Source organism: Octopus bimaculoides, chromosome 22 (genome assembly GCF_046866305.1).
Source record: "Octopus bimaculoides isolate indiv1 chromosome 22, ASM4686630v1, whole genome shotgun sequence".
NCBI lineage: Eukaryota > Metazoa > Mollusca > Cephalopoda > Octopoda > Octopodidae > Octopus > Octopus bimaculoides.
This window is the reverse complement of record NC_142949.1, coordinates 2,875,980-2,884,980: the sequence shown is the minus strand read 5'-3', so window position 1 is coordinate 2,884,980 and position 9,001 is coordinate 2,875,980. Positions and strand designations below refer to the sequence as shown.

The window sequence follows — 9,001 nt, the reverse complement described above, 5'->3', positions numbered from 1 at the left end:
CACACTCCGAACCGGCAAGGCGTTACACACCTACGAAAATCGAAACTAAATACGAAAGACCAGTGGCAACCTCGGTGGTCTCCCACCTGCCGAGGTCACGAGGCTATGACACATCGGACCTCACCAAGACGAGTGGTTCGCCACACACCGCACAAACCCTGGTCTTCACTCACCGCCGACTCGGTCCACAACACTCCCCACGTCGGCCAGCCAGTCACACCAGGAGGCAGACTATCGGCAGTCCACCAATCACCTCCAGAGGGCCAACTCCCTTCAGTCAGGATCATCCACATATCACATGGCCTCCACCAGATTAACTGGAACCGCAATGGAGGAAGGGACACATTTAGTTTGTCCGTGCGAGAGCAAATATTCGGCCTTGGTTTAACACCTATCCGACACATCACCCCACACGGACGTAAGCTCTTTCACCACGCCAAGGTAGTGTCCCAAAGGGTAAAGCCTGGCAGTGCATCCATCACTCAGGTAAAATTCAGTGGATCATCTCACCCGCCCATCATCCACTGAATCCCGAGTGATCATAACATACCAGGCAAACCCGATGGTGCATCCACCCACCGACTATTGGCTTCCTAGCTGCCAAAATACCTCCACAGGGCAGGCACAAAAACCCTCCACCACCTGTCACAGCAATGTACCTAAAGGCCACTGCAGGTGCACTCACTACACGACAAACGGCCACCGACCATCTCTCAACTCCAATGTTCCAATCGGACACTGCAGGTGCTTACAACAGCCACAACCACCTTCACCGATGTTCCAATCGGACACCGCAGGTGAACCCGCTATTGAAAGGCCATTGACCTATAGGCGGGTGGACCTCCCAGCGGGCCCACCCCCTGCAGGGGAAAAACCGATGCACTCACCCAACGCAGAGAGATTGGTCAGACCACTTCCACTCAAGCCCCAGCATATTATAGAATGTGGTTGTAGCATCGTTCGGCAGAAAGCACACCCAAATGTGACGGAGCAGTAGGGTGTACCACCCATGCAAGGCCAGTGGGTCATAACGCATCAGGCCCCACGAAAGAGAGACATAGTTACTCCCGCCGTTTACCCGCGCTTGGTTGAATTTCTTCACTTTGACATTCAGAGCACTGGGCAGAAATCACATCGCGTCTGTGCGGCTCGGCCGGCTACGCGATGCTCTGTTTTAATTAGACAGTCGGATTCCCCCGGTCCGTACCAGTTCCGAGTCGACCGTTCGCCGCCGGCCGAACGCCTGCCGCGCGTCGCGGTGCAACGACCGCACGACCCCACGCAAGGCGGGAACAGAGGGCCGCGAGCACCGACGCGACGGCGAGCCCAAAGCCGTGTCGCTCCACGGCGTCTCGGGTGTGGGGCCGTGTTGTTCGCGCCCACTACGCCCCGGGCGCCCCGTATGAAACCGCCGCGCGCCGACATGCGACGGCGGCCCGACCGCGCGTCGGGAGGCGCGGAACGCCGACGCGAGAGAAGGCCGCGCGTGCGAGAGGAGGAGAAGGAGAAGGAGGAGGAGGAGGACCGACGCGGCGACAACCACCGCTTTCCGCCGCGAGGACGCGACGTGCAGACCACTATGCCGCACGCGATCGACCGACCGACCGACCAACCGACTTTCCTACCCGACGAAGCCGCCAACTCCCGTTGACCGAAGGCGCGACCGCACACCGATGCGAAGCGAGTTGCCCGCCGCCACGGAAGGCGGCGCAAACGACGGCCGGAAAGGCGCCCGAGATGCCGAGTCCGACGCCAACGCTACAGCCCCGTACCGATCCGCCGCTTCGCGTGAAGACGTGTTCCGGCGCCCGCTGCAGCAGCGCGACGCCGAGCGAACGGCGAAGCAACCGCCGCGCGGGAGCGCAGCGACACACACGGCCCGACCGACCCGGTCCTCGGAGCCAATCCTTCTTCCGAAGGTACGGATCCATTTTGCCGACTTCCCTTACCTACATTGGCGCTATCGACGAGAGGCTGTACACCTTGGAGACCTGCTGCGGATGGTGGGTACGGACCGACTCGAGAGCTGCGAATCGTTACGGACCCGGATTTTCCAGGGCCGCCGAGAGCGCACCGGACGCCGCCCGAGACGCGGCGCTCTACAGGTACCATATCCGTATCTCCGGACGAGCCGATTCCACGGACGCGGTCCTTTACGAATAAGAGAGAACTCTTCCCCGGGCTCCCGGCAACGTCTCCGGGCTCGCTTGCGTTGCCGCTGCTTCGCCCGACCGCCGGCTTCGACGACAAACGCGCTGCTAGGAGCGGCGCGCCGCGTTCCCACCGCCGGACGGGCACTCTCCGAGTTCGGGTTCGGGAATATTAACCCGATTCCCTTTCGATGCGAGGCCGGCCGCATCTGCTGCTGCTTTTATATTTGCTACAACCGCTTTCGTGACGGATCCGGCGCCTTTCGTGGAAGCTTTCGCCCGCTTCTTAGGACCGACTGACCCGTGCTCGACCGCCGTTGGCACGGAACCCTTCTCCACTTCGGTCTTCGAAGGTCTCGTTCAAATATTTGCTACTACCACCGAGATCTGCACCAACGGTCGGCTTCACCCGGGCTCGCGCCAGCGGCTTCCATGCACGCCGCGGCGCCCTCCTACTCGACCGGGCATCGGAAAGTCGCCTCGCCGGCGATCGCGCAACCTGTCGCCCGGCCGGTCCGGCATCAGTCGCTCGCTCCAGCGCCATCCATTTTCGGGGCCGGTCGATTCGGCAGGTAAGTTGTTACACACTCCTGAGCGGATTCCGACTTCCGTGGCCACCGTCCTGCTGTCTATATCGACCGACACCCTTTCGGGGATCTAATGGGCGAAGCGTAGGGCACCTTAGCCGGACGTTCGGTTCATCCCACATCACCAGTTCTGCTTACCAAAAGTGGCCCACTTGGCACCGTGCATTCGTCGCAAGAAACGCGCAAAATAATAAAATTATCATTATTCCCAACGATTCGTAAACGGCCGCCTCCGTTCGGGAGAGGAGTAGCGGCCCGTTTCGCCCGTTCCGAGTTCGAGAGTAGATCGAGGCCGTCAACGTCCCCGGGGCCTCCAGTCGTTCGCTTTACCGGACGGAATTGCGTGTCGTTCTCCTGCTGGCGCCAGCTATCCTGAGGGAAACTTCGGAGGGAACCAGCTACTAGAAGGCTCGATTGGTCTTTCGCCGCTACACCCGGTTCCGACGATCGATTTGCACGTCAGAGGCGCTTCGGACTTCCACCAGAGTTTCCTCTGGCTTCGTCCCGACCGGGCGTAGATCGCCATCTTTCGGGTCCCCGGCCGCCTGCTACACCTGAGTCGGCGCGGGCCCGACCCGGGAACGATGCTTCGAAACGCCGCGTGTTACAAAAAAAGAAGCGAGCCGCCGCCACCACCACCGCTGATGCTGCAGCAACCGACGAGATTAGACGACGGCGGCAGCAACTGCGGCGGCTGCTGCGATAGCGGCCCAACTCCCTTCCCCCGAGCGGCGACGTGTCACGTTCTCGCTTTCGCTGTGCCGTCGGAGTTCGCAAAGTGAAAGGCTCCAACGACTCCCAGTCGACTGGGACTCCTCGGTCCGTGTTTCAAGACGGGTCGGGTAGGTTGCCGATGCTCGTCGCTGACCGGCAGCAGCGGGCGGCTTTTCGGGCGGTCCCGCCGACTCCTCCAACAACCACCGCTCCTGCTGCTGTAGCACCACGCGCAAAGACGAGGAGCAAGTAGAAGAAGTAGTAGAAGAAGAAGGAGCAGGCGGGCGGCCGCGTCGCTTTCGCGACTCGCTGCGTCGTGAGTGCTGAGGGCGAGGTGCGTTAGCCCGTCTCCGTCGGTTAGCCGTGCCTGCGCTTTCGTGGAGCGACGGGCCCGGTCGAGAGAAGCGCGTGGATCCCGACGCCGGTCGGTCCCCGCGTGAACGGGTTCCGGACGCCGAGGCGCTCGTCTGCGACCTGCGGACGCCGCGCGCCTACAGGCCCGACGGGAACGGGTCGCGACGACGGATCGGAGGGGAAGTGCGTCCGATGCCGGCGCCACGGAAATCGAGCGCCGACGAGGCGGCAGACGACCGCCCGCGGAAACGAGCGGCCGCCACCGACGCGTTCGTCGGCGACGACGGCGCCTTAGGAGGCGGGGGTGAAAGTGGCAGCGGTGAGCGGTGAGCGGTCCTACCCGTTTACCCCTGGGCGGTTTCACGGTCTCTTGAACTCTCTCTCCAAAGTTCTTTTCAACTTTCCCTCGCGGTACTTGTCGGCTATCGGACTCGTCCCCGTATTTAGCCTTGGATGGAGCTTACCACCCGCTTTGGGCTGCGTTCCCAAGCAACCCGACTCTCGGGCCGAAAAGAAACACCGCCGATCGCCGCCGGCTCCGAATGGGCCTGGCACCCGATCGAGGGGACTCCGAACCTAGCCGGGCGAAACGATCGACCGTGTACGACCCTTGCGCCACAGCTCTCGACGACCGGCGCGGCCGACGAGATTCGGCGTTGGGCTTCTCCCGGTTCACTCGCCGTTACTTAGGGAATCCCGGTTGGTTTCTTTTCCTCCGCTTAGCGATATGCTTAAGTTCGGCGGGTAGTCTCGTCCGAGTCGAGGGCAGCATTAGCTTAGAAAAAAAAAAAAGTCGTCGCTGCGGCAAACCGCATTCGATTCGTTGTCGTCGTCGTCGTCCGGCACGAACGCTCGCAAACGAGATCCACAGAGCGAACACCGACCGAAGATGTAGACGGCTGCGGCGGCGGCGGCGGCAACGGCCGCCACGGAGTAATAAGAGGAGGCAACGACGGCGAGGGCGGCAGGCAGAAGAGTGCGCACGAACGGCGGACCGTGCGTTCCCAGCTGCTACTGCACATGTCGGCCGCTCCGTGGCAGGTGTCGCAGCGATGACGGTCTGGCATTGCGGGAGACGGAGGATCGAGCGGCGCGCGCTCGCTAGTCGTGCCGGAAGCAGAAGCAGTAGCGAGAACGAAAGGCGAGCTGTTCACGCTGCCCGCCCGCTTCCCCGGCGCGCGCCCTTTCCTGCGACTCCCCGCCGCTGCTGCTGCTGCAACGGCGGACGGCTTTTTCGTGTCGTGAGGCCTCTCGACCGGACGGGGCCCCGGGACGATGGGATCCCGGGGCCGCAATGTGCGTTCGAGGTATCGATGTTCACTGAGTCCTGCAATTCGCATCAGTTCACGCGGATAGCCGCGCTCTTCATCGACGGACGAGCCGAGTGATCCCCCGTCCAGGGTTTCGGTATTTGCTACTACTACTACTAGTAGTGACTGACGACCGCCTACCGGCACTGCTGATGCTGGCCGACGCGGGGGCGAGGAAAGGAAGGAAGACGAGAGAGATATTGAGGTTCGTGGAGCCGCAAAGCGTGCAGCACCGTCGGCCTAGCGCACTGTATTCGGGCGGACGCAGGCTGGGTGAAAACTGCGCGATCGGCAGCTGCTACTGCTGCAGCAGAGAGAGAACGAGAAGGAAGCATAACGACAGCGGGAACGATTTGCGGGCTTCGTTCACCGCTGATGACGCCGCTTCTACTTGCTCGTTGCTCGGCTGAGGCTGAGGCTGCACTGTTAGAGGGCCGACGAGTGCGAGGGGGCCCGGCCGCGACTTACGAAACCGGCTGGATGGCGCCGGAAAGGCGAGGAGGAGGAGGAGAAGCAGGAGACGGAGGAGCGGAGCAGGGCTGCTGCTGCTGCTGCGGTAATGATCCTTCCGCAGGTTCACCTACGGAAACCTTGTTACGACTTTTACTTCCTCTAAGCGATCGGGTTCGGTCGTCTTCTCCGGGCCATCAGAGAACGCGCCGGCGACGGCGCGGAACGCCGCCGCGCGTAAGCGAACTCGTCGGCCAGATCCGAGGACCTCACCGGACCGTTCGATCGGTAGTAGCGACGGGCGGTGTGTACAAAGGGCAGGGACGTGATCGACGCGGGCTGATGACCCGCGCCTACCGGGAATTCCTCGTTCACGGGGTTGGTTCCAGGCCCCGATCCCTATCACGGGAGGTGGTTCAGAGGTTTCCCGACCCTCTTGGGCCGGGGGAGACGCGCCCGCTGATACCTCCAGTGTAGCGCGCGTGCGGCCCCGGACATCTAAGGGCATCACAGACCTGTTATCGCTCCGCCTCGTGCGGCTTTCTGCCGCCCGTCCCTCTAAGAAGCGCTGCGTTCGCCAACCGACTGGCCCGGGCGCAACGGCGTGCCGCCACCGGGCTCGCGCGGGCCGAGCCGACCGGGTCACCGCCGCCGCTCCGCAACCGACGCCGCAACCACGCCGCGTGCGAACCGCCATCCCAGACCAACCCGCACACCAACCCGCGAGGAGCGGAGCACGAAAGGCTGCTAAGAAGGCAGTCGCCGGACGCGGCCGCAGCGCCGGACGCGAAGGAGAGCGGCGGCAACGGCAAGCCCGGGCCGCGCGCGGAGCTACCGACGATGGCTTCGGCGCCGCCTCGCTACCGGAAAAGCACTAATCGACGCGCTAGTTAGCAGGCCGGAGTCTCGTTCGTTATCGGAATCAACCAGACGGATCGCTCCACCAACTAAGAACGGCCATGCACCACCACCCACCGAATCGAGAAAGAGCTATCGATCTGTCAATCCTACCGGTGTCCGGACCGGGTGAGTTTTCCCGTGTTGAGTCAAATTAAGCCGCAGGCTCCACTCCTGGTGGTGCCCTTCCGTCAATTCCTTCAAGTTTCTGTTTTGCAACCATACTCCCCTCGGAACCGACTATGGTTTCCCGCGCAGGCTCCCCGCCGGGTCATCGAAGCGAACGCCGGCGGAGCGCCAGTCGGCATCGTTTACGGTCGGAACTACGACGGTATCTGATCCTCTTCGAACCTCCGACTTTCGCTCTTGATCGAGGAAAACGTGCTTGCCACACGCCGTCGCTGCAGTGCGTCTTGCGACGATCCAAGAATTTCACCTCTAACGTCGCAATACGAGTGGCCCCGATCGCTCCCTTCGATCATTGCCTCGTCGTGAACGGAGACCGACGGATGACGCGCGGACGAGGCCATTTTCCATCATTCCATGCTTTTCGTATGCAAGCCGGCGGGGCTCGCTCTGAGCACTCTAATTTTTTCACAGTGAACGTACCGGCCGCCTCGGACACTCGGCGAAGAGCACCCTCGGAGGAACCGTGCGGGCCGAAACGACCGGGAGGTGGACGCGCTACCGAAACGCGTGCGAGCGGCGATGCCCCGGGCGACGCTCGACCCCCGTTTGTTTCCCCCGAACACCGCGAACCGCCGCAAGCGACGGAGGAGACGGCGGCAGCAGCGACGACGGCGGCGAGGCCGAACGATCGCGTGCCAATGCCGACCGACCGACCGAGAGGACGGAAGCTACGGAGGCGGGTGACGGGCTACCGGAAAGACCGTCGCAGCGACGATGCGCGCAGAGCTCCGCGGCCCGACCGCGCACGCACCGGCGAATAGGGCCGGGAGTGCGAACGGACGACCGAAGCGGACGCGCGCGAGGCACGCCCGCGACGGCGCCGTCGCCCCGAACGTGCTGGGGCACGTTTTCGAGACCCGAATTCCGACTACGAGCTTTTCAAACGCAACAATTTTAATATACGCTACCGGAGCTGGAATTACCGCGGCTGCTGGCACCAGACTTGCCCTCCGGTCGATCCTCGTTAACGGATTTGAAGTGTACTCATTCCGATCGCGGGGCCTCGACAGAGTCCCGCGTCGTTATTTTTCGTCACTACCTCCCCGTGCCGGGAGTGGGTAATTTGCGCGCCTGCTGCCTTCCTTGGATGTGGTAGCCGTTTCGCATGCTCCCTCTCCGGAATCGAACCCTGATTCCCCGTTACCCGTTGCCACCACGGTCGGCACTTACCGGGCCGTCGACAGTTGATAGGGCGGACTCGCGGGGGACCCGTCGCGCGAAGGCTAGTCGATACTAGCCCGTGCGATCGTACTGACAGTTATCCAGAGTCACCAAAATCGAAGGGGCGTGAAGCCGACGCACGCCTAGACCCGCGCGCGTGCGAAGCACGGCGACGGCGGCTGCTGCGACGGCCCGTACGCGTCGGTCTCAGTCTAATATTTGCGCCGCGACCAATGCGGAAGGCCGACCGTATCGTCGCGACCGGCGGCGGCGGGAACTGGCGAGCAGTCCCGGAACCAACCCGGCCGAGCGGGCGCCGGCGACGACCGGCAGCGGCTGGGACGAAGCCGAGCACGGGGAGGCGCTGCCGTTTTTCGGCCCGACGCCCGGGTGCGACCTGCGATCGCGGCTTCGGTTGCATGTATTAGCTCTAGAATTGCCACAGTTATCCACTCTCCTCGCGGTGAGGAATACGGTCCCGAGGATTAGGTCCGGTTCCTAAGCCATTCGCGGTTTCACCATTCGTTTACAGCATGAACTTACACTTGCATGGCTTAAGCTTTGAGACAAGCATATGACTACTGGCAGGATCAACCAGGTATCGTCGTCGTCGTCGTCGTCGTCGCTGTAGTAGCGTCACCGTCGCGTCGGTCGGCTGAGAGCGGAAGTCGAGGCGGAAGTCCCGCTGCTGCCATCGCCGCCGCCGCCGCGCGGAGAGCAAACGAAAGCGAAGAGGAGGAGGAGGAGGAGAAGCCTGAAAAATCGCGGCCGCCGCTGCTGCTGCGGTAGCCGTTCGTTCGTACGTACGTTACGCGTTCTAATCCGCCGCTCTGCTGTAGCAGCGGAAAAGCGCGCCAGACGGAAGAAAAAGAGTTCGCCGAGTAGAAACGGTTTGCGATCCGACTGCCGCACACCGGGCCGCTGCGGTAGGACGGGCGCCGGTGCGGGTTGAAGAAGCGAGGCGGTTTCTGGCTGCTGCTGCCGCCGCCGCCGCCGCGCGAGAAGGACGACGAGCGGGGAAGCGAGCGAGCCGAAACGATTGCGACAGCACGGGCTGCGGTCAACGAGAAGCGTGTGTGCGATGACGAAAACGGCGTTGTCGGCAGCCGCCGAACGAGCCAAAACAACGACGATGCCGGGATGGGCGAGCGCGAGGAGATTGCGGGGGGCACCACCGCCACGAAACCCG

At 62.9% G+C, this 9,001-nt stretch overlaps 1 non-coding gene and 2 pseudogenes across 1 annotated transcript; all 3 read right to left on the bottom strand.

Moving 5' to 3' along the window:
- Positions 1–4,573, bottom strand: part of LOC149131373 (large subunit ribosomal RNA) — a 7,485-nt pseudogene extending 2,912 nt beyond the window's left edge.
- Positions 4,574–5,050: 477 nt separating this feature from the next.
- LOC149131372 (5.8S ribosomal RNA) lies at positions 5,051–5,209 on the bottom strand. The gene has a single exon (XR_016238028.1). It is a non-coding gene; the product is annotated as a 5.8S ribosomal RNA (ribosomal RNA).
- A 463-nt stretch (positions 5,210–5,672) lies between these two features.
- Positions 5,673–8,413, bottom strand: LOC149131371 (small subunit ribosomal RNA; annotated as a pseudogene).
- Between the last annotated feature and the right edge of the window lie 588 nt (positions 8,414–9,001).